Source organism: Meleagris gallopavo, chromosome 11 (genome assembly GCF_000146605.3).
Source record: "Meleagris gallopavo isolate NT-WF06-2002-E0010 breed Aviagen turkey brand Nicholas breeding stock chromosome 11, Turkey_5.1, whole genome shotgun sequence".
Lineage (NCBI taxonomy): Eukaryota > Metazoa > Chordata > Aves > Galliformes > Phasianidae > Meleagris > Meleagris gallopavo.
In genome coordinates, this window is record NC_015021.2 from 12,260,272 (window position 1) to 12,284,878 (window position 24,607).

Sequence of the window (24,607 nt, forward strand, 5' to 3'; positions counted from 1 at the left end):
ACTGCTCAATCACTTTCTGATCGTGTTTTGCTTTAAAAGTGGAGTGTTTCCCTACAAGTGGAAACAAGAAAATTAATGAGCACAACATGATCCAGTTGTGATCCATCTAGCTTAATCACAAAGCTATTGTTAATAAACAGATTCCTTTTTCACCACTGACTCAGAGAGGGGCTTTGGCATGGCTCCTGGGGAGCAAAGACCCCGTGGGTGCCTTGGAAAGCCTTTTCTTCCATTATTGATCTTCTGGCACATCGCAAGTTGCTCCTTCATTCTGAGATGAGTAGTACTGCATAGTGAGAATGACTGCCTTAAGTCCTTGCAAAAAGAAGCAGCTAATCTAGTTTCAAACCCAGAGGAGACAGATCACAGTAACATGGGAGACAAGGGAAACCAGACCCTTGTCTATGCTTGGAGCTGAAGGAATTGTCTACCTCTTGCTCTCAATGTACACAAGGCTCTAAGGCTGGAAAAAGGAGAGGGTGTGGGTAACCCAAAACCCAGGAAGGACAACCACAAGTTGGCTCACCCAACCACCTGATTTAGACCTAGGACCTTTCAGTACTTAAAGGGAGCATGTAAGTAGGAGAGAGACTCACTTTCTACACAACCCGATAGTGATAGGATGAGGGGGAATGGTTTTAAACTCGAGGAGAGGAGATTTAGGTTAGATGTTAGAAGAAAATTCTTTACTCAGAAAGGAAGGAGTCGCTGGCACAGACTGCCTGGGGAAGCTGTAGATGTACCACTCCTAGAGGTGCTCAGGACCAGGCAAAAGAGAAGGTGCAAGGATATCTTGTCAATGTCTATTAGTGCCAATAAATTATGAGAAGGTCCCTTCCAATCCAAGCCATTCTATATCCTACCAATCTATGAATAGCCCCCTGCAGATTACACTGATCTCTGAAATTAGTAACAAGCCTCTATTGCTAAAATTAGGAGCAGAGACTCTTATTACTGTAACATACTTTGTCAATAACCCTGAGAAGGGATGTATTTTTAGCTGCGCAACTCAAGTGACTCTTGATTTAAAACAAAATTGTCAAACATGTACACTAACATTTAATCAGTGAACAAAATTTGTGACACAATAATGTCCTGCATTTGAAGTTTACAGGAAAATACTTTTCGACTTACTTAAAATGTGTAAAAGGTTATTCAAGAAAAAGAGCTGCTGCATACAAACATGTATTTTTCTGTCACTAGCGTTTAAAGATGAAGATTGAAGTACACAAATCCTAACATGCAAAGAATCTGCTGCCCACCTCCAGTACAGGCAGGTCTTACATCTCTAAAGAGACACCATCTCAGTGCTCCTGTCTCCTGTCTAGAGGTAATAGAAATCCTCCAAGCAAAAGAAAATATACATTTGTTACCTTGAAAACAGACTTAATAGTGTAACATGCAAACACCAGCACTTTTGGCATCATCACCACCACTTCAACACATCCATGACCTCATTAAGGTTGCAGCTCCTTATCTGAGAACCAGCCTACTCGAGATGAAGGACCTGCTTGGTATATGTTGGTATTTGGAAGAGAGGAGCAGAGCCATGGGATCTCTCTTGAGCCATTCACTAGGCTATCTCTACCCAAACATGAGAGTTTCTGGCTCCCACAAAACCCCTTGTTGCAGGTACCCTGACTCCACGTACTTTTGTTATCCTACCTTGCATTCACCCAGTCCTCCTTGGTGACATCAGCAATTTGGTATCCATCACTTTTCACTTGCTGGTTCTCTTCAGGATACAGTGTGCTGTCAGCCTTAGGCATGTACTGTTCACGGTACTTGAGTGATTTGGAAAAATGAGTGGATAATGGTAAAGCTTCAGAGCTATCTGGGATATTCAAAATAAAGGCCAAATGTTGCAAAAGGACCTTCCAAGGCTGAAGAAAAATAAGAAAAAAGATTCAGAAACTAAGTTACATATAAGGAAATGTGAAGTTGTATGCATGGCAAAAAACAATCCTAACTTCACACACGTGATCAAGGACCAGTATCATATCACCTCTGAGTACCACTAAGATCAAATTAGCAAAGGCAAACTCAAAAGTAAACAAACTTCCACACTTCCTCTTCCCGCTGTCAAATAAGGAATTCCCTTCTACAGGACACTGCAGATGCCATAAATATATACGAAAAAATGACATGAAGTGGATTATAAAACACAGAAATACCATTTCCAGACCCAGGAATAAACCCCTGGGTGAGGCACACATCGATCCAACTTCTTTACAACCTCTCATATCTTTTCACCCAGTAACCCTTATGAACAAACCCAACACTCCTCCACACTCTTCCTTCCTGTACTTCTCTACATTCCCAGTTAAAGCCACACTGGTACATACCGAACAGGAATTACTTGCAGACCCTAACCAATACAAAACATTAACTGTGGGAGGTTCTTCTGCAGCCCCTCTCTGCATTTCATATGAGGTTTTGAAAAGTGTCTGTAAAGCCACCTTTCCTATTTTGCTTACATGCACAAAGAATGTACAGCAATCTCTCATTTTCATTTCTCAATTATCTATTTTCTGCAGCCTGTAAATGACTACATTAAGACACATTCAGCCAAGAACATCTAGCTAATGCATGGATTCAAGTTGTAAAATTGGCACTGCTGTAAACGTTATTTCACAAGTACTGTTCAGCCAGCAGAGCCATACAAAAAGAGCAGGCTTACCCTTTTCTTGATGATGCAGATATAATTTAAAGAAAATAATCTGAACGCTTAAAAATAAGTGTTATTTTTCAAAAGATAACCCTGAGATAGCAAAAGGCAAGTTCTTAAAGGAGTTTATAGAGATTTAGCTGTGCATTTCCTGCTGTTATTAGCACAAATCACATGGTTGAATCTCTGCATAATGCTTTGAAATTGCAGCTGTTAATGTGCTCCTACAGAAAAGATGTGATGATGGAAGGGGATCTCAAAGCCAGCTGTCACATCTCTGCAAGACTGAGGGAATCGTTTCATGATCAGGCTCCATCCTGAGCCACAAAAACAGGTAGAAAATTGTGACTCTTATCTTAGCAGATCTAGAAGAATTTTTGAGGCCAACCATTTAGTTTTACTTTTAATAGCCAAATCAGAGCTACAGTTCCTAAGAAGAGCTGCATCAGACTGATGAAACTGTGTTGATTAGGGCTAAGGAATGGCCTTTATATTCCAGCACCAGTGAGGGGTCTTGGCAGAAGCAATCTCTTAGGAGCACACATCTCTAACTCACTGTTACACCCTGCAAAAGGATCACTCCAAGGCCTCGAGATTTCAGTCAACAGGAGTTACTCTGCTGTACTGCAGCCCCTTTTAGCAGGCTAGTGATGAACAGCAGATCTGAAATCACCTGTAGCTAGCCCTGTCTCTTTGGTGAGGAAATTCACAAGGAACTGATAAAATAGTTTGTGCAGACAGTGGAAACAAAATATTTCTGCAAGCAACCCTTGAACTCCCATTGTGTCTGCTGCAGGAATAACCTGTGATATAAGTAAGACAAGCCTACCGTGGTCCAAGTAGTCTGGCATGTTAAAACACAGTAATCCCTTCCAGTGCATAATAATTGAGAACAAGCTTGACAGCCATAGCAATTGATAGAATAGGAATCCCCATTCTCCTATGCTCGGTTAGCTTTCAAGAGGAAGACATGTCATGAAGTACCTTAGAAACCACTGAAAATGTGTTTAATGGGTTAACCTAAATTATTGTACAGTTATTTTCAGTAATACCATTGGAAATTCAAACCAAACAGAAATAAACATAGCTAGTTAAGCTTTGTTCTGCTGAAAACCTAGGGCAGGAATACAAATCATGCAGCAAATGTAAGAATAGATGCTCAGGGTCCAACCACAGATTTTTCTAACCTTTTAATTTACTTTCAGGGTTAATCATAAAATTTACTTACTCTTTCCCTAAGTAGAACTATAGAATGTTTATTTGCCTGATGCACAGTCCTGGAATCAGTTGCTAAAGGATTTCTAGAAGCTGTATCTGGCCCCTCAGGCTTCTTGTTACTGACAGAAACTCTCCCCCTGAACTTGTCAGTTTCTTATTTAAATCCATTTCCAACCTCCACCACAGCCTCTGGCAACATTCTGCAATTATTATTATGAGATGTGTGAAAAAATCACCTCTTTTTTTGTTTGTTTCAAGCACATCTGTATTATTGCATCAGTGACATCTTTCAGTCTCCTTACTGTAGGAAGTGGCAGATCACCTCCCACTCCCCTCCACAGCAGTGGTGACACTGCACACCTCTGCCCTACCTTCATCCCCACACTCCTTCAGCTGTCTTGCTCTGTATAAACTCTACTGCAACATACCATCTTCCATGTTTCTGATGAGGTCTTTGCAATGCTCTGAGCTCTCACTCCCGTGTACTCTGTTCTCTCTTTGCTATTCATGTTATTAATGAACCAAGCATTGCATTTCCTTCAATTGAGCACAAAACTCAGCTTCTCAGTCTCAATAAACCACTCCTGATAGCTGAGAGAAGACAGTTTACTCCCAAAGCCTGACCCACAGAGCAGCACTGAAAAGCTTTAGGGGCACAAATTCATTCTAGAAAGGGGAACAGATGAAATCTGTTCCTTGCCTTTCACCAAGAGATAAGGGGAGCTTTCTGGGAGTCATGCCACCCTGCTACAGAATGGTGTGATTTCAGAGGAGCTGTACTTCAATCATATGGGTTACTGTCAGTACTCAGGAGCTCTTACAAAAATATCCAAGGAACGTAATTTTTTTTTCCAGCAATTCTCCAATTACTGTTTTACCCCTGAGCAAAGAGGTTGGTGACCTCAGGAGGCAACATTGCAATCAAACGCATAAAAGGTTAAGCTGTACTTGTTTCCTCAAATTAGACAGTGCTTGTTAGACAAGATTTGATACAAGGCTTAGAGACAAACTTGTTCTAAGCAAACAGGTGAACATTATCTCACCTAAAGGCCATAACCAACCGGTTGGATGGTGGGCAGTGAGAACAGTCAAGCTTCTGATCTCTGCAAAACTGAAGCAGAAGAGCTTCCTTTTATTTGAATGGCTGCAGGAAGGTCTGTTGAAGCATCATTTAGTACAGGATCAGGACTCGCTTACCACCTAGGAAAAGGAGGCAGCCTAATATTAAGAAACAATTTTGCTACTACATTTAACATAAGTCAGAAGCAATTCTATCAAAATTAATGTGTAGTTTCTTTAATAAATTGTTTGAAGGGCCTGTACAGCTACCTGTAAAGAAAGTTTTTAAGAACAGTTTAGAAATGGAGTCTTTGCCTTCAAGCAGACACCTCGGCTTCACTGTTCCTAATTTCCCACAATCGGGTGGATGATATTTGAACATCTGACAAAGCAGTGGACAAGTTTTTATCCAGCTCCGTGATTCTGAAACATAGAGAAACTATAGGCAACTATAATGAGTGAACCCACGACAGTTCTGGCATTGTATTTAGAGTATTATTTAGATGAGAACATGCTTCTTGAATAGTCAGCATCTATCATGTGGTAAATGTAAAATACTACATATCAATACTCTGCGATCAAGTCATGCAAGAAATGTTCCTATTATTTGCAAAGTCCCGGCATCTTTTACTGTGCCACTGATTCATACGGTCATGCAAAAATGTACAAGTATAAAGTATAGTACTTAACACATTAGTAATCAAGTGACAAACTGGTGTCTTAATAGAAATGTAAAACCTTAAAAATGATAGATTTAATGGTAGATTTTTTAACATCATAAGTCACTGACAGGAAAGCATGGAAAAAGGAGAATGCAAAATTTCACTTGGCATCTCAGCTCAGCCACGGTTCCTCCGCTGATTGTAACAGAAGGCTGTCATGGCCAGCTAGAATTTTATGGAAAATTGACCCAGCATTATTTCTTCAAGAGCAGGAGCTTCAAAGAAAATAACCAAAGGCATCACATTCAAGTGCAGCAACTGTCATTTCTCTTCCCACATAAAGCACTCAAACAAATAGCAATATTAGCTGCAGTAAGTTTCAGATGTGTACATAATAAGAACGTAGAAGATGAATGTTGTTTACATAAGTATAGTAAAGAATTCATCAGTGCAAATTGCACGTAGATCATTTTACTAATACAGTCAAACTTTAATAGTTCCCAGTGCAAATAGCTCCACAACAGCCAGATGGATCTGCAGGGCAGCTGCTTCGCAGAAATAATACCTGCAGTTTGTGAGTCCTCCTCAGTTCAGTACATAAATTCAAACAGGGTGAATATGGGAAGTTCCAGTGGTTACTTTAATCTGCATCTGCAAGGTTTCTGCCCTAACTTTGATATATTCATGGGCATAAGTAGACAAGCTGAACTGGTCTAACAGCAGCTGGAGAAGAATCATACCTACCTTATAGCATACACCTACGAGCTTTGTGCTTTTAAGTACAAATGCACTCTTCATCCAGGCTTTGCACTGCTGAGGGGAACACATGTAATATTTCCCTCAGTTTCTGTGTACACGTGTAAATACAAAAAGGTGTGGCACAATGTGTGCCCATTTCACAGCTGATGCTGAAGCCATTCTTACATGCACAATTCAGAAAGACGACTTAAAAAGCATCCTGATCCCTAGATGGTGCTATTTACTGCAGTAATCACAGCTTATTGCTAGCACGGCCAGCACTGCCAGCATGTCAGAGACAAAGAGTATTTCTTTGTTCAAAATTGTATAACTGGAATACAGATAGAAATAATGTTTTATTTATATTTGCCACATGGCTTGAACTTGAGGCCCATCTCATTTGCTGCCTGTAAAAGGAGCAATACTCTTGGTATTGCAGTGGTACAAATGAAACTACTGGCATGACATCTGGAGTGGCTTCCATTCTGGCCACTCGAGTTTGCTTGCATCTCACCCATAAGGTTTGGGTCAACATCATTGTAAGAGAGGCCAGGGAAACAGCACTGAAGGAAGATGCATTGGAACTGGCTTGCTTTCTGGCTTCCTCAAAGGGCATGAATGAGTGATTCTGGACAACCCGTGAACTCTCCCAGGGCAGGACACAAAATTCACCAGGGTTGGAAGGAGTTCTTCAGTGAGTTTGAAGAGTTCTGTACGGGGCCTGCTGGGTTCTCCTCTTTCTCCTTAAGATGAAAATGTGCTCATCACTTGCTACACAAAGAAAAAAAAACAGCATTGTTCACTTTCTCAGATATTGTAGTGAATAAATAGAATGGTGTAAATAAATGATTAAACATTTATTGTGCTTTTTCTGAGTCTCTGCCTTTATAAAATGGTGGCTATAGCTGCCTAATTGCTTAAGCACTGGGGTTCCCATAAATACAGCATTTGAGCATCTCCCAAGCATCAGTGTTTTTCTGGAACTACCTGTTTGGGTTTTTTTTTTCCTTTTTTTTGTGGCTTCAGAAAGCGATTAGATTGACAGCACAGACTAGTAACTGTCTTACTACAGACAGATGCACTGCACATATCTTTTCCAATACACTTCACATCAGATGCTCCAGGCATGAATTTCTTAAATAGAAAAAGGCAACTGTGATGATCTGTCGACAAAATTTTAGGTAATGTTGTGATAAACAACTGCCCACTGGAGACTAACTGCCAAGCTGGCAATCTTAATTTTAAAACTAACCATACATAAATTCTTTAAGTCGCTGGACTATATAAAGAGGTTTCACAGATCTCTGTTCTGGCCTTTTCTCAGACATGCAATTTGTCTTTGCACATTGGCATTTCCTAAGAATCCAGCCTGACATTTTGAAAACCTCCTGAAGGTTTCTCACTGGAGATGAGAACCCCCACATTCTGCAGGCACGTCTGAAAACTTCAGGTTAAGTTTTAAACTTGTCACGATGTATAAAACTCTTGATGAGAGCCATTTAAAATTTTCTGAAGGAAAAGATGTCAATGCTAAGCCCATGAGGATTCCAAAGAACTGAATTTGAGGAGAGAGAATACCATGTTAGAAGGTAGAGGCAAGGATGATCTTTGCAAGGAAGATAGAGGGTTTTCACCAGAGAAAAGCTCAGAGAGATGTCACAGATGATCGTCCATTTATTGCCTCCTGGCTTGTGCAGTGTGGCTGGGAGAAGGGTTGGACAGAGGCTAACAAAAGCCTTGTTACCTGGTTGGCACATCACAAAAGGGATCAGCTAGTTTAAATTTCAGGAGGAAATTAAACGGCGCATCTCTGACCCAATGATTAACCCCTAACAAATTTCAATTTCCTGCCACAGAGAGTCAGTGCACGAGGCCTCCCCAAAGGAAAAGGCACCAGAGTTTTAGCAGGGCTGAACATTTTGAGTCTCAGCTTCACACTTAATTATGGTGGAGCTTTTCTGGCTCTGCGTATAAAAATAAAGACAAATTCTGCTCCCGCTTCCCCAGACATTCAGCAAGATTCTCTCTCCCGATGGCCCAAGTCATGGGAAAAATGATCACAGAGAGTAAGAACTCACCTCTGGAAGCCTTTGGCAACATTATCACATGCTGTTGTCAGCTGTAAGTCACAGGCTGGAGCCATTTGCATCTGGACACACACACAACTCACAGCAACTCTAAGCCCTCTGAGAAGCCAGGAACAAAGCAACAATATTTGCATACTGAGAAGACTTATTAAATATTGTGCTACTGATTAACACTCGACAGTAGGAGAGCATTTAAACGTAACCAGGTCACTAAGGAGCCTAAATTTTAAATAGAACATTGTATCAGATAGCCTTCTTGCAAGTTATATTGGCAAAAAAGCTGAAAATACAAGAGAGCTATTTCTGATGAAAAGAGGTAACTGATACTTTTCAGTTTGATCCTTTAGGAGCTATTTTAGATGCTGTTATCCACATCTTTGGGTAAAATCCTGGACTTTAAAGAAATGCTATGATTATTCACTGCTAAATGACAATGGAATTCCTCCATAATTGCACATTACATGCATCCACATTAATAGAAGATAATGTCATTAAGGCTGTTATTGTAATGAATAACAAATACGGAACGCGGGTCCAGAGATCATTTTCCTAATCAGAAGTATCAGACCCCAGGAACTTCCAGAGAACAGGGCTATTAAAATGTAAATAGTTTCTTTGAAATTTAAATTACCATTTTCAAAAACAGATGTTCTCCTTGATCATTCCCTGCATAGATTTCCAAAAATTGTACTCGCGACTGCAAACTGAAACTCAACTGGGTATCAGCCTCAGAAACTCTTCTCACTTTAAATGAACAGTCTCGTTAGAATACATTGCTACATTTTATCAGCTTGCAAATGGCAATATCAGAGTTGGTCACTTTTGATGAGGCAGCTTAAAACTGAAATATAAGAAGTTAGATTGTAATGCATGCCTGCTTCTCCTGACCAGGCTGAACCCACATGCTGAGATGGCTGAAGCTGCTCTGGAAAACCAGACAGAATGTCACACGTACCTGAGAGCAGTAAGCATCCCTTTGAAGCCAATGGAGTTGAAAGCTGCACAACACTGACATTATTCTTCATCTCTTCAGCTAGATTCTAGATGTCAAGAAGAAAATTTTCTATTGCCAGAAGAGAGAGTAGGTTCAAGTTAAGGTCAGTGTGGTTAGAAAGAAGTCCTAGCAGCAAAAATTGCATCGCGTATGACTGGGACACAGGTAACACAGCTCAGCTGGACAAGCAGGTGTACTCAAGCTTAAGAGGCTACAAGTTGGGAACAGTGCTTGCTATGTTCTCTGTGTACAAACAATTGATGCCGAAAATCCTGTTCAAGGAGCTTTAATTTTATAAACTGTTTGAAGACCTGCTAAAACGTGGCACACAGATTCTGAAGGTCACACCAAGACATGACTACGGTTTCCTGTTACTTTTAGTTAATTCTGTATGTTTAGTATAATCTATAGTTCAGCTAGAGTCTTCTTTCAAGTTTTTCCTTCCATTAAGTGCTGCCTTTCCCCAGGCATCACTAATTACCATGTTCTGAGGCACTCCATCAGGAGTGACTGCACTGCTTAGCTTTCCAATGGAGCTCCCAGTGACCTCTGGTGCGATCAGCATTCCTGCTCCTTGCAGCACAGACATTTCTGTCCTACACATCATGTTTGCTTTACAGGAGAAAGGTCTGACATGGGTCCACAAACACCACATTCTTGTGCCCTAAAAATAACTTGGACCCCAGTCTCCATGGTAACAGATACTACCAGTAAGCCCTAGCAAGTCTTGGTTATTTTTACTGACAAGATGAAGAAGAAAACCATACGGCTGTTATGAAATCTCTCATTACTGCCAGTCTTACAGCTCCTTTAATCCTCGGTTAATGGTATGCAGTAAAGGGTGTTTAAATACCAAGATCCTTCCTGTGCTTTCATATTATAATGCTGGAAATGCAAAGAACAATTCCCTTATATGTTTCTTGCCATTAAAAACTGAGGCACGCATCTGACTTGACTCTGCATATAGGCTCCCTTCACAGTGCAGCATAAAAGTCTCCAACTTGTTGTACCGAGACCAGCTTGCTGCTCAAGGTATGATGCCTCATGAAGGTCATTGGGCATAAGACGGACTAACACTACCCCCCCAAAAAAACTCCCTTCTGATTTTTTTTTTCTTTCTGCCGGTGACCCCCCCCCAGGGTTGAATCATTTATTCCCTCCAACACAAGCTTGCCATTTCCTTACCTCCTCTGAGTGCCTGTCAGCAAAGCTCTGTGATTTCAGAGGTGAGGCAATGCCCTGACTGTCTTCTAGCAAACACAGGAGGCTCACTGCCCCCCCAGTAACACCCACCACTTTCTCAACCACTGGGCAGCAGCACATCTCACAGGTCAGACACTATGCCAGCACTGTCAAGGTGAAGAGCTTCAACCCACTCACACCATGAAGTCTTGGCCAATGCAATCTGGATATGCTGGGTGCAGCTCACTGCTCGATACTGCAACGTTTCCCTTCTGCTTTATAGCATACTCCTCTCAGACAGCAGCACAAATGGCATCTGCTACTCAGTTACACGTTGCCCAGGCAGTATCCCTGCAATGTCAGTCTCCTTTGGAGACATCTCCCCCAGAATGGCCTATGGTAACATTGCCGAGGGCAGGAGAAGGCACGGGATGAATCTAGCCATACAACATTTGCCCTCGGAAAGAAATGTAACGATCCAAACACTGAGGAGCCATTAATTCCTAATTTTAGATCTCCAGCTCAAGTTTAATAAAAGATCTCAGCTATGCTACATAATCTATATGGCATTCACAGGCCTCTGCATAAAGTTCTCCTCAGCTTTAAAGGTACAGCAATGAATTCTGAGTCACTGAGAACAACTATTCAACTATTTGGGGCCTCTCTGGACTTCCTGAAGAATTGAAAATCCAAAGATCTTTGAAGAGTTGTTAAAGAAAGAAAACTAAAAGGAAAGAAAATTGAAAATTGTCCTTTTTTTTTGTAAAAACATGACTCACTTGTGCATGAGAAGAACAGCGAAACAAAACAACTCACAAACAACATAAAATGACCTACAAGATTTTATCAGCCTCTTTTCCATTTTGTCTGTTGCATTTATTTAGGCTATAAATTCCAAAGAGTAAATACTTTTTTTTTGTCTCTCCCAACATCATATCAGCTCCCAACAACTAAGTATGGCAGAATCTCTCTTCTTCAGCCTCTCCTGGACTAAATAAAAGCAGCACAAGAAGTAGACTTTATCTTTATGCTCCCATCTTGACAAAAATACAGTCCTTAGAACCACTTGCTTGATATCTTGTCTGTATGTAATGCTACTCATTTTTATGGCTGTAGAATTCCAGCTTCAAAACAACAGAAAGCAAAACAAACCAAAAATCCACAAAAGTATTGACTCTTTGCTTCCACATCAACAAGTAGGCTCTATTGTTTACCTTTAGAAAAAAGCTTAAAACTCAGCTACCAAGCATACAGCAAGGCAGATACATTGATCAATGCCTTCCAGACTGGCAGCCAAGGGAGGAACAGAGATACTGTAAATGCTGTTTGAATAAATACTTATTAAAATAAACTTTCAGTGGTAAATTGAAATGCTTGGATGAGGGCTGTCATATTTGCCATAAGTCCATTTCCATGACAAGCAATGCTAGTCTTTCTGATTTGAATTCAGTTAATGATAGTCCACATGGCTTTTAATCTAAGTGCCTCATTTATCATTTCTGTATTATCTAAAGGTGCAGTCATAAGCAAGAGAAGAGATGCCACTAAAGCAGATGTGTTATATATTGTCCTTTTAATGTATGCTCAGCTTATTAACTTTGATTGGTGTCCTGGTGTGGGTCAGATTCAAAGTGATTAATTTTGTAACCCTTTTCCTAATGTCCGCCAGACCCCTCACTCACTTTATGCTACTTTGTAGAAAATAATTACTCCTTGGCATGTTTCATTGTTTTTCTTTTTTTTTTTTAAATGCTTTCTTTTGCTATGCTCTCTGGTCAAGAGCATAGCAGGATCTGTCAAGGTTTGGCACAGCTAAGTGGAGAGTATCCATCCTACTGCAGGGATGGCAAGAAGAAATGGATATTTATTTCATGAATGTTTAACAGATATTTTTAGTGGGACTTTCCAGAAGAATTGCAAGAGGTCATCAACTTGGTTACTTGAATTGACTTCACTACCCTGCTTGTAATGATCAGATGACTTCCGGGCCTGAAGCACCTCCCTCACTGATATTTAAACTATTTGGATCATCAGCTCTGCCATCTTTTAATAACGTTGTCCAAACTATAGCATTATAATCCTTCATCTCATTTTCAGTGACTTAAGCATGACTTCGTTTGTGCCTGTGTTTCAGGTGAGTGCTTTGGCAAGTCGATTTGTCATAGGCACTGCAGTTTGTAAGAACATAGGATTATAGAACCATAGAACTACCAAGGTTGGAAAAGACCTCCAAGGTCTTCCAGTCCAACCGTCCACCTACCACCACTATTTCTTCACTAAACCATGTCCCGTAGTACCATATCTAAATGTTTCTTGAACATCTCCAGGGATGGTGATTCACCATCTTCCTGAGCAGCCCATTCCAGCACCCGATCATGTTCAAAGAAGAGATTTAAAATACATCAGCAAATTAAATTTCACTTCATGTTCTTCCATGTTAAAAAATCCTTCCTCACGTTTCAAACCAAGAATTAGGAAATGACAAACAAAACATTACTAGGGGGCAGTTTTCAGCTATCACACAACACATCAGTGTTTCTTAAAACTCCAAAGATGTAGGTGATTGCACCTAAGAACAAACACAGACACCTGGATATTTAGTTTATACCCAGGTAACCACATGTTGCATAAATACTGCAATCAAAGAGGCAGACAGTCATGTCTCAGCGTCACATCCTAGGCACTCCAGTTTTAAACATGCAAATCTTTATTACACAGTTAAGAACAACAGATGCAGTCTTAAACTTGACAGGTATATATTCAGGCAAAGTCAAAAAAAGGACGAAAAGGAGAGAGAGATATTCAACAGGGAAGGTTGGATGTTCATTGTAAAATAAAGAGTGACACGAGCCTCCCAGGTTTCTCAAGCTGAAAGTACACCCAAGACATATTCCTTGCCACCTGCTCATATCTAGAGACAAAAATGAGGGCAGGAGTCAGTACACCTTGACTGCACCATTTTGTAACGCCTCAAAGGAGTAGGTTGTTCTCAGACTTCCCTCTGACAGAAATTGTCATGCTAGAGACTGACTTTATAATTATCTCATACTCTTTTTTGCCCTCCTCCCCTAACCACACACAAAAAACTGGCTGTTCATTAGAACTTTATTCAAGCATCCCTTGGTATCCAACTCCTCCGAAGCATGAGGAGGTAATTTAATTTTCATCCTTCCAATCTCACAAGCTATCCTCTTGAGGACAGTAGGAAAGGAAACTGGCTGTGGCTCTCAGTTGTTTCCCTTATTAACTTAGTGACTAAATAAATAAATAAATAAATAAATAAATAAATAAATAAATAAATAAAAGAGATTAAATATGAACAACTGCTGCCTTGCCCTTGCCCCAGTCTGATTCTCATTTCCTTACACTTTCTTTGCACCCAGAACACCACTTTCCACTTGGTTGCCAGTCCAGTCTCTCCTTTTGAATGTGCCCCTTTGTTATGCAGAAGTACCAGCAGACCCCAGCTAGTCACTAAAACACCACACACATTACCAACAATTGGGTGGAGAGGTCATAAACCCTTGTTTTAATGAAGAGAAAGTAGCTCCTTCGGTGGGAAGATGGAGGAAATACCAATAAAATCAGACCACATAAAATGCTGGTTCAAACTCAATCAGCAGTCACAGGATCTGACTGTCCCAGACTCACCCAGAAAACACACCCCCCAGACCGCTCAAGCCATTAAATAACTGGAAGTAATGGTGAAAGAGCAGTGAGGACACAAACTGCTTTCATATAAATTCGACTGTACAAGAGGAACATTTTACCTGTGGAACGTTTTCAGCAAATCCATTCCATGTGGACATGCAAAACAGAATTTGTTGTAATGAAAATGGAATCAAAAAGGTGTTTGCTAGGAAAGAAAGGGCCGTGAGTTATGTATGCTGTTCAAATTATCCTGTAGGCTGTGCCAAATCCTGCTGTAGCCAAGCAGGCTATGCTTAAAATTATTTCTTTCAGTTCTCAAAAAGATGGAAAGATGTTTGTTCCAAATGACTGAGTGAAGCCTCTAAACTGAAAGCTGTACCATAGGGAAGATCGTAATCCTCTTATTGAAATACCATTCTTAGGATTTGCAAAAACTCCGTCGGAAGGCATATATAAGGTCACTGCTTGATTAATGCAAATTGTGGTGGTTTTTTTCCCTCTAAAATTGCTGCAGTAACTTCAGAACAGTGCATTATCTTTTATGATTACAAAAATTGAACTGTGTTTTGGTGCCTTCTGGGTTTCAAGCACTAACTGACAAGACCATGCAAGTAAACATTAATCAGCAAAAAGCAACTGCTGCTGAAGTAGACTTGAAGTGCTCTTGACTTAAGATGTAAATAGCATCTGAGGTGACAGATCTGATCTGTACTGATAATTAAAATTGTTTATAGAAGAGTCAGAGACATCTTCATGACACCACTGGCTTAGTAAGGGACTTAATATTTTGTTTTGGAATTAAGTTTTGGAAAGCAAATAAGAACTTCAAAAAATACAGAAAGACTAAGTATCAACGGAGAGAATAAAGTGAGGCCTTCTAAAAGCACCTTTCAGATCTGCAGGCTAACCTTAATTAACTGAATTTTGATTCTTAAGCCAGACATGCAACTCTTAGAAAGTTGTCCAACACCTATGTGTTTGGTTCACTCTACCACAAGATTTGTCCATCTGTTTTCCAAAATAGACCAACTACCAACTCTTTAATGGACATAGTCATCAACTAACCATGAAAACAAAAATCTCATATGTCTTTATGTTCTTAGCAGTGGGTATTTCCTGATATAAGTCACTGACAGAAATCTCAGTTTGATAGTATAAGAAACTGCCTTCTCCCTTTCAGGAGAATGAACGCAGACTTCTGAAAAAAATAAATAAATTCAGCACCAATTAACCTAAAAAAAAAAATGTCTGTTCAAAAAGGCTAGCTTGAACATACTATTATGAGGAAATTAATTTCCTGAAATTTATAGCCTCTTGTAAAACCTGTAGATGCACATCATGGCTTAGATTAACTTTATTTTAAAGTGATATTGCACAGAATGAAGGAGTTGTAGTTCCTTTAATACCTTTTGGGCTTGGTGCTTAGCATTAACCAGGTTTTATGGACAGAAAGAATAGCCAACTAATTTAATCTCTAGTCACTCACCTCATCGTTGGTGACTGCTTAATACGAAGTGAATTAATAACATTACTAAAAACTTCAAATGACAAAGCAGTAGAACCACATGTGTTTTAATTTCCCTTCTAGCTGAAAATTACAGCTGCTACACAAAGGCTGGCTCTTTCTAAGCTGACATTTTCTACTATCCATACGTGCTCCCTCCAAAACACATACTTCCTTAATTTATACTTAGGGCTCTGTTAAACCCCACAAGGTTTGATGTTGCTTGCGAGGTTCCAACTGGCCAATGACTCAGCCCCTGCTCTGCAGTGACTGCTGTTTCAAAACCATGTGTATTGAGACATTTCTTTTCAAATGTGCATTTCTGACAAACTTATTTCAATTATTTTCTCACACTAGACACCTCATTCTTCTTCCAGCCTCGATGTACTTACTCATCAGGAACTAGATGCAAACCTTAGACAGTGAATATGTGTAACACCATAGTGGCATAACTGAGAATACAGAAACGTAGTAGATTTTTTGGAGCATGTATCATTTTTAAGTACCTCTTTTTGGCACTTATTCTGTAAAGGCACAGCATGCCATGAAAACAGCTAAGTTGTCAAGTGTTTGCAGTGACAGTTTGAACCTCAGTCCCTGGCAATGCCAGGTGTGAGTTTCTGATGAATCACCTAGTACTTTTGCTGCTGATTACAACAAGATCAAGATTTCATATGAACGCTTGTTGGTTAACATGATTTAAAATGTGAACAGGATTATGAAAATGATGAGCTATTACATCACTTAGCAAGTTACCTTGCAATAAGGTCACCCCACAATCTCAATCTATCTCCAGTTGTGAAAATTCCGTCTCATCCCCGGGCAACTGCCCATGGGGACTTCATGTCTTTGGTAAGGAGGACAACTGGAAGTAATAATCACCCTGTGATTTAACGGAAGTCCCTTGGAACCTCTACCTTAATTCCCACAAAAGGATGCATGCTGTGCTTGGCACTTTATGTGCATGGATAATTCAAGCCTTTGGAAGCTGGCAGGCCAGAGAGATGAACAGTGGGGCAAGCAGGGAAAGCCACAGAGCAGTGAAGGCCACACAACACCTTGGTGCAGACATGCAAAGAAAACAGAAGTGGAGTCAAGCTCCACAGATGGGGATTTGTCAGGCTAGGCCACAGTCGTTCAACAGTCCTTCAAAGGCTCACAGCCAGGGGAGGCCTCTCCTTTCATTTCCTTACTTCAAGGACTTAAGCAATACTAGCCTTTATATACAAATGCTACTAAGAGCCTGAGAACACAAAACACTGCGAGGCAATTCTTGAAGGTTTTATGAATCCTTTAAGAGCAGAACACAAAGATCTATCAGAGCAGGCACCTTGCCAGATTAATGAGAAACCTGTGTCTGTAGTTCAGTAAGGCATTTCAGCAGGATCTGGTTGCCATTAAATGAAATACAATGCACACTGTATAGAAAGTCTGACAATAAATATATTCCCATTCAAGAACAAATTGCAATATAATAACAAAATTTAGCAATTTCCATGGCAAAAAAAACCCTATTTCCTATCTTATGCAATCACCAACATTTTACTAAATATACAAGACTACTTAACACAGTGCTTTCTAATTTACACTTGAGAGTTCCAGGCATTTTCACCATCAACAGATGTGACACATGAGATTCAAGCTAACTAGCACAGCAGCACAGTGATGGCAACAGCAAAAACATCAGGGAGCACTGCATCATGTTCTCCCTCCTTTGGCCACTGACTTGGAGTGCTGATGCCCCACCTGAGGGCTGGGTCCCTGTTTGTGTGGAAAAGCAGAGCTGTCTGAAGACACAGAGTGATGCCCACAGCTTGGCATGGGCCTGTCTGTACACTGATGGCATCAACTGGAAGGAGCTTAGAATCACAGGTCTGCCAAGAGGAAACTGTGGCAGCACATGGCCTCCCTCCACCAAGTGTATCAGCTAGAGCTGCATATGATGGATATGGCTTCTTCAGTAAGACTGCATTCAACAAAAAATAAACACATGCCAGCATTCCTACTCAGTGCTTGGTATGGTGTTCATGCTAACTGATGGGACAGTGAAAGCATCAGTAAACATCAACGAGAACAATCTTTTGCCTAAAAGGTAAGTCTGGGTCCAAACAGAGCCAGTCACATAAAGACCACAGAGCATCAGTCTTAAGAATTTTCCTAATAGATTTCAAATGAGATTCAGCTTGTCTCCGATTTGACACTGTCAGTTTTGGCACTGACAGCTGAAAGCAAGGCACGTCAATCAGTATTACCAAAAATGTTGAGTATCTAAAAGGAAGTTAGGCAGGCACTTCTGTGCTTCATTTATGGTGCAGTTCTCAAAATTATATCTGCAGTTCAGAAAAAGTCTACTGGCAGAATGTTTTGGTGTCTTAGTTTCAGCTGGGACAGGGCTGTTTTTCTTCACAGTGTCTGGTATGATGCCATGTTTTGATTTTAGGAGAAAAGCGATGTTAGTAACACACTAATGTTTCTAGCTGTTGCTGAGTAGTTCTGAACAGAGTCAAGGATGTTTTAGTTTTCTCAGCTTTTCTCCCATGTTTCTAAACAGCCAGATCATGACTAGCAAAAGGTTAGCAGGAACTCAGGAAAACTATACTAAAAAAGAAAAATAATAGCTCCAGTTGGAATAAATAAAGATTCACTGGACAGAATGTATGCCTCTCTTCATCCCTCCTGCATGCTAAACTTTCACCTCTGAGCAAATAGTATTCCTTCCACAGGAACTTTTAGTCCCCAGGAACAGGGTTAGATGGAGGCCTGCAGCAGTCCAACCATACTTGTATCTTTAGGCAACTGCTCCTGGACTGGTTACAAGTGTACAGTACAAGAGTACTGTTTACAAGCTCCTGCTGCTGTATCCAGCTCCCTCCTCCCCAAGGACAGTGTGCTGGATCTGGGACAGGCAAGAGTGTATGCATGACACATACACTGTCATTTACACTAACACAGACTTAAAAGAAGATCTTGAACCAGAAGGGCTTAGCTTGTACAGCTAGAGATACTGTGGACACGGACTATTGGACTATATACAGTCCAGTAGTCTGAGTGTACATAAATATCATAGAATGGGGTACATATAGGGTCTCATTACTCTGCACAGCTATGACTAGGCAGAACCTGTTTCATCCATTCTGCAATCTCTGGCTGGCCTGGCTCTGAGAAGCTCACCCAGGTGCTCCTTCTGAAGTCAGGTCCTCAAACCTCTGCCACTTTTAACTCTATCCTTGTCAAAGCATTCACATGCTTTAGACAAGCATTTAATGGGCATCAATTGCTGGCTGGGTCAGCAAGCCACCTTACTTAGAGAAATGCAGCTAACAGGTAGGCTACCTGTACCGACAGGCAGCTTCATCATCACTTGTTGTATTCCTTTTATTCCATAAAAAGTACATCTAGAGAAAACAGAAGACTGCAGTAATATTAAATCATTGGTCTTCAGTATGGTAAAAGCTTTAACGGCAAGCACTGCTGAAAGATTTTGAGAAATAACAGGGTTTTTGCTTGCACAGTTTACTGTTCCATATTTCAGCCTGACAGAGATAAGAAAATAGAAGAGACAGTAAAAGGTGAACAGAAAGCTCAGAGGAAAGTTAACTTACATTTTTGTTCTGATGAGACTGACACCCAGGAAGAAGGAAATTTAAATACTCTTTCTTAAAGATACTATTTGTAATGTGCTGTAGGCACATACAGTGTCAACTGGAATGGGATCCTTTGCCAGATTAGAGATTGTTCGGATTTGGGGACTTCTGTATCTTGTTAGCTGCCTTCCGTGTCAAGCGTGCTGTGGCCACACAACTCATCCTGAGCACTTGTAACATAGTTTTCTTTAAATATATATATCCTCTTTTCTATCCATTGCTCACCAACAGGAATTCAAGAGTATGTTGCATACCTGCCATTTGCTATGAAGCGCAAGCTAATATACTTTATACACAGTGTAGTCAGTGGCACGCAGTATAGCATGTCACTATAGCATACATAACCACGATGAACCATTCCAAAGAAAATTAGCCAGTGTTCTGCTAATCCAAAACAAATGGAAACATCTTCCAGGATCAGTTTGTTACTCGTAATGCTGAGAGGGCATCAAAACACTCAGAATATTCACGGCACAAAAACTACAGTAAATCTTTTGACCTCCCATATTCAGATGGTGAAATTACTGATTCCATGAGTGTGCTGTCACACTTCTAAAGAATTAAACATCAATGAAGTGGATCAAATGCCTTTTACCAAAAGCATTAAAAATAAAAATGCCTGTGATATTTGGTAAGTCACCAGAAAAGGTCAAGTGCTTCATGCAAAACAAACAGTTATTAAGAATTCTTATGCCAGACTGTAGCTATTCACATTTAAAGACAATGTAGTAGGGTAGGTCTCTTCCTTTATTACAAATGTTCAGTTTGTTAAAACCTTTTTGTCCTGGTTACTGCATCTTTGGGCTTCTCTCAGCTGTCTCTATTAAAACACAAAAAATCTGGCTACTTTGGATTTGTTGCTTTCTCTAAGCTGGGTGAACTAAAGACGTCCTATCTGGCAAGAAGTGAGAAATGACGTACAGTCTCAGAAAGCCACAGCGGGATATACGGTGGGACTTGAGACAACCACACACCATGGGCAGAGGGCTCTGAGATCACTGCTACACCTGCACCCGCCCTTCTGCCATTCTGAGTTTACCCAATGCAGGCACCTATTAGGCCTAAATCCAAACAAAGTGCGAGTTGGTGTTTGGCATGCATTTAGACCCAGAGTACACTAAGGCTAGAGCAGCAGAGGGTCCAAACAGCCAGCAAGCATAGCACGTATCTGCCACTCCACAGCCACACCATCGTGCAAATGGACATCCAGGCTGGACCCCCTGGTGCTGTGAAGCCACAAGACCCCCTAGGGACAGAGAACCCCTGCAGCTCATGAACTTTTGGGGTTGATCTGCAGCAGCAAAAAGGGACTTGCTGAGTCCGAGCTGAGCCACCAACATCAGCAGTTCTGTGCCATATATACCAAAGGAAAGCTGTAAACTCTGCGTCAGTGACATTTTCATGTTATGCAGTTTGAGTCACCAGTTATTTCTCCTCTCCCTTGTTTATTGCCTCAATAACCCACGAAGGAAAGGTGAAAGGCCAACAGTGGAAATATTGAATATTAAAAAGGTTAAAGTATACGATTATAAGTGCATTAAAAGTTTATAGTTTTGCTACTGAGTATGCTGGGGATATAAATGATGTTGTCTTGTTCTCATGACAACAGAGCGAAAGCAGGACAAAGAAATCTCTTCTTGTGGCAAAGACTAAAGGGAATCAAGTGTCGCAAATTTAACTCTTTCTGTTTATAATCTGCAGGTTGGATATCTCCTGAGATAAATCAAGTGTGCAGTTGGTGTGAGAGGTTTAAATAGCCTTTAGTGACACTTCAAACTATTGATCATCTCATGTATGCTGTTCAAATTCTGAATGTTTTTGGATATCTGAATGTCAGATCACCTACCCAATGTGGTTACAGAGACTTAATACCTACCTTTCTGATACAACAGATAATGCATTCCCATTTGTCTTTTTGACCACTTTATTTTTACAGGTGGCACAGACAAGCTGCTTGAGGTACTGAGTTCAAAAGGCACTCCATATCTGAAGTGTCTGACACTCGACGAGGCACAAAGCCTGCAAGAAGTGCTACCTAAAAGGACACAGAATACTCAGGACTGTGTTATTATTACTATTAATCACTCACTTAAGAAAGTATGTTGAAATGAATAATCTAAACTACTCCTTCCTCTTCTGCCCCCCCCCTCAAAAAAAGGATCTTAGTTCCTATAGACAGAAAAATCAGTTAATTTATGTAAAAGTAATACTCAACTTTAAAATTATCCAAATTTTACAAAATACAGAATTTTACAAAAATTCTGGTTAATCACACTCACTGGGTTCTTTTTGTTATAAAAGCCCAGAAACAAAAATACCTCTATGACTACCATAAGATTACTTAGAGTTTTGCCATCTCCATTTATTTATACATTTAAAATATTTAATAACAATTTCATTTGTATTTCAAGTAGCAACATGATGTACGCATTCCAAAATAGCTGAAAAATGATAAACAACTCATCTCAGATTTTGATCAAGTACCCGAACGCCACATGATATTCTGACCAAGCTAACTCTATTCGATGTCATATAAAATGGATTGCAGATAACAAAAAGAATTACAGAATTCATTTTCAGTGAAAAACCACACCGCAGTGCGAGGTCTGCAATGATAAGCTGATGCTAATCAACCTATTTTATTCCACTATGATTCACTGAAAGGTCAGCAAGTGGTAGATGGTGCAAGAGATGCAAAAAATAAATTCTGGGAAGTTGTGCAGAGCAATTTGATTATTTAGAACGATAGACCCAATGAAAGCTATTCATTTAAATCACAAAGCATTTTAGCTCTAAACTGTATTTTAGCCCTGCTTTGTACTTAACACCATAAGACACACTGAGAAGACACTATGCATTAGAGAGCTGTTAAGTTGATTCTAAGAGTAATGATGTCCTCCGAGTGAATAGCAGATGAATGTTCCTGCCCCAAAACACTGCTGGAGGACTGGTATGATCACAGGTATATAAAACAGTGGCAGAGAGGAACTGATAGATTTTTAGACTCATATATAGCAGAGTTCAAACAGCTATCAAAATACTGCATCAACTTTTCATGCCCACATTTTCAAAATAGACTTTTTAAGTAAGTGAAAAAATTTCAAAGGGCATGGAAAAGCCTTTGGAAAGCAAAGTAATTTTGAAAAGACAAGAAGATAGATCAGCCTGAGGGAAAAAATACCTAATACTCAAAACCCCCAATTTGGTCAAGGAAAGTAGAACAAGAAAATGCAGGAGAAAGTTGTCCCTGACAAATTCAAACTCTCCTTCAACACTGAGGGTAATTAATGGTTAGAAAAAGAACAAAAAAAAGAGAAAGCTTTGCTAAATTCATGTCATCTCATCAGGAGACTGTGCTGCTTTTGGCAGAAACGGGGCAGGGGAGGGATAGAGCAGAGTCTACTCATGACTAGAAAATGCATTATACAGAGCATATATTTCAAGAGCCTATTCTAATTTTCAACATAAATGAAAAAATACATTCACTGAAGGCAGGGACTATATAAGAAAAGTATTACATGGGGGATCTTAACGATCTTAACTACACTTTTTTATTTTTTTATTGAAGATTTGGGCAGTGCACTGCTGTTTCAGGAGCCATCAGAGAAGGCTACACATCAAGCTCTTGTCTCCCCACCAAAAAATAAACTGTAAGATGCACCCTGACTCCTAACAACATTGCTCACTTTCAATCCAAATGACTGCCATCAGCAGAGAAAAAGTCACTGAAATTTAGTTGGAGCTAATTTAGTCAGATGTTAGACAAAGGTCTGAGAAGCTGGAGTGCACAGATCTCTTAACTTCTTGCTCATCATCCATTGCTTTAATATTTGAAGCAATTCAAACTGCCACCAGTCTTTGGCTCTTGCAAAACCCCCTTCATGCCACTACACTAAAATTATGTGGGATAAACCTCCCACTCCAGCCAAGTTTCACCATTAAAAACATGAAAAGCCCAATTTTAGTTGCATCTTGAGGAGCACCGCACAGCAGGATGTGGTCTCTCATGTGAAGCACTGTGATGCTGAGGTGGAAGCCTCTTGTTCCCAGAGAAGACCCATGTCCTCGTCTATCCGTATAGGCATCTCCTCTGAACGGGTACTGACTGCTCACAGACCCACAAGGACACACAGATATCTAACTGCACACAGCAGAGTTTTCCAATGCCGTCATGTTTCATGACATTTTCTAACACCCCCAAGGTCTCGGTGTGTTTCTGCCTTCGTTGGCCCCACCAGCAACACAGATTATTATTTGCCCTCACCAAAATGGCTGCCTCCACACAAAGCTGCCAGACTCTGCGCAATTCTAAGCTCCACTTTGTGCGCAGGACGAGCAATACTCCAGCTAGGAAGGCTCATTGGCACTGCATTTGATTAACACTACCCTCCAAGCAAGCATATTTTAGGCTTAAAGCATAACAGATCAGAGTCTTTCTGCTGCTCTCAGGCTCTGCATCTCTCCCAGCTCCTCCCACCATGGCCTGTATCAGCAACACCTCTCAGGACTGTCCCGCCACTCTTCCCCCCTCCCCTCCCCCCCAGACAGCCACACAGAATTCAGTTCTTTCAAAACCTCACTCAAAATAAGCTCCTGCCCTCCCATCTGAAATGGATTAATCTATATTGATGCTCATAATCACTGGGAGTTGCACGCTATCTTCCAACTGAAGGAACTTCACTCATGCACAGGTTCCATGTCTGAAAATAAGGATTCTTTTCAAATGAACCTGACAGGCAGAACAGTGCCAACTGCTTATTAGAGGGCAGTGATTCCAGTGGATTCACCTTGCTCCTTCAAAGAGGACTGTTTAGGAAACCGGATGGGATGTATCATGACTCAGTTCTGAGGAGACAAAATAAAGTAACTCTGAGCAGTATCCTGAGCAGCTATCTCTACCATAACACTGTAACAGACATAATATAAGCTTTATATTACAGAACTATGAGAGGTATGCAATCAAAAATTGCATTGTAATACCCACAAAACTAAAATAATCTAAAAGGAAATACCAATATAAATAGAAAGCTCCACAGATTTTGCTGCCAGTTTAGTTAAAAATAAAATTAAAAATGAGTCATCGCATATTTTAGTGAGGGATTTTTCTGGTAAGATCTTTATAAAAAATGCTGTTGATGTAGCAGTCACACTTGAAAACATTTTCTTCAGGTAGCTGATGTGCTTGAATCATAACTTTGCT

General features: G+C 40.3%; 1 long non-coding RNA gene across 2 annotated transcripts in view; it reads right to left on the minus strand.

The window, feature by feature from the left end:
• The window catches only part of LOC104912620, a 125,761-nt gene that overhangs the window by 91,743 nt on the left and 9,411 nt on the right, over nt 1-24,607 (minus strand). For both annotated transcript variants that reach the window (XR_002118584.2, XR_004160959.1), the window contains exons 2-3: nt 4,930-5,086; nt 1,666-1,883 (exon numbers count right to left, since the gene is read on the minus strand). This is a non-coding gene — a long non-coding RNA (uncharacterized LOC104912620). The remainder of the gene's footprint in view (nt 1-1,665; nt 1,884-4,929; nt 5,087-24,607) is intronic.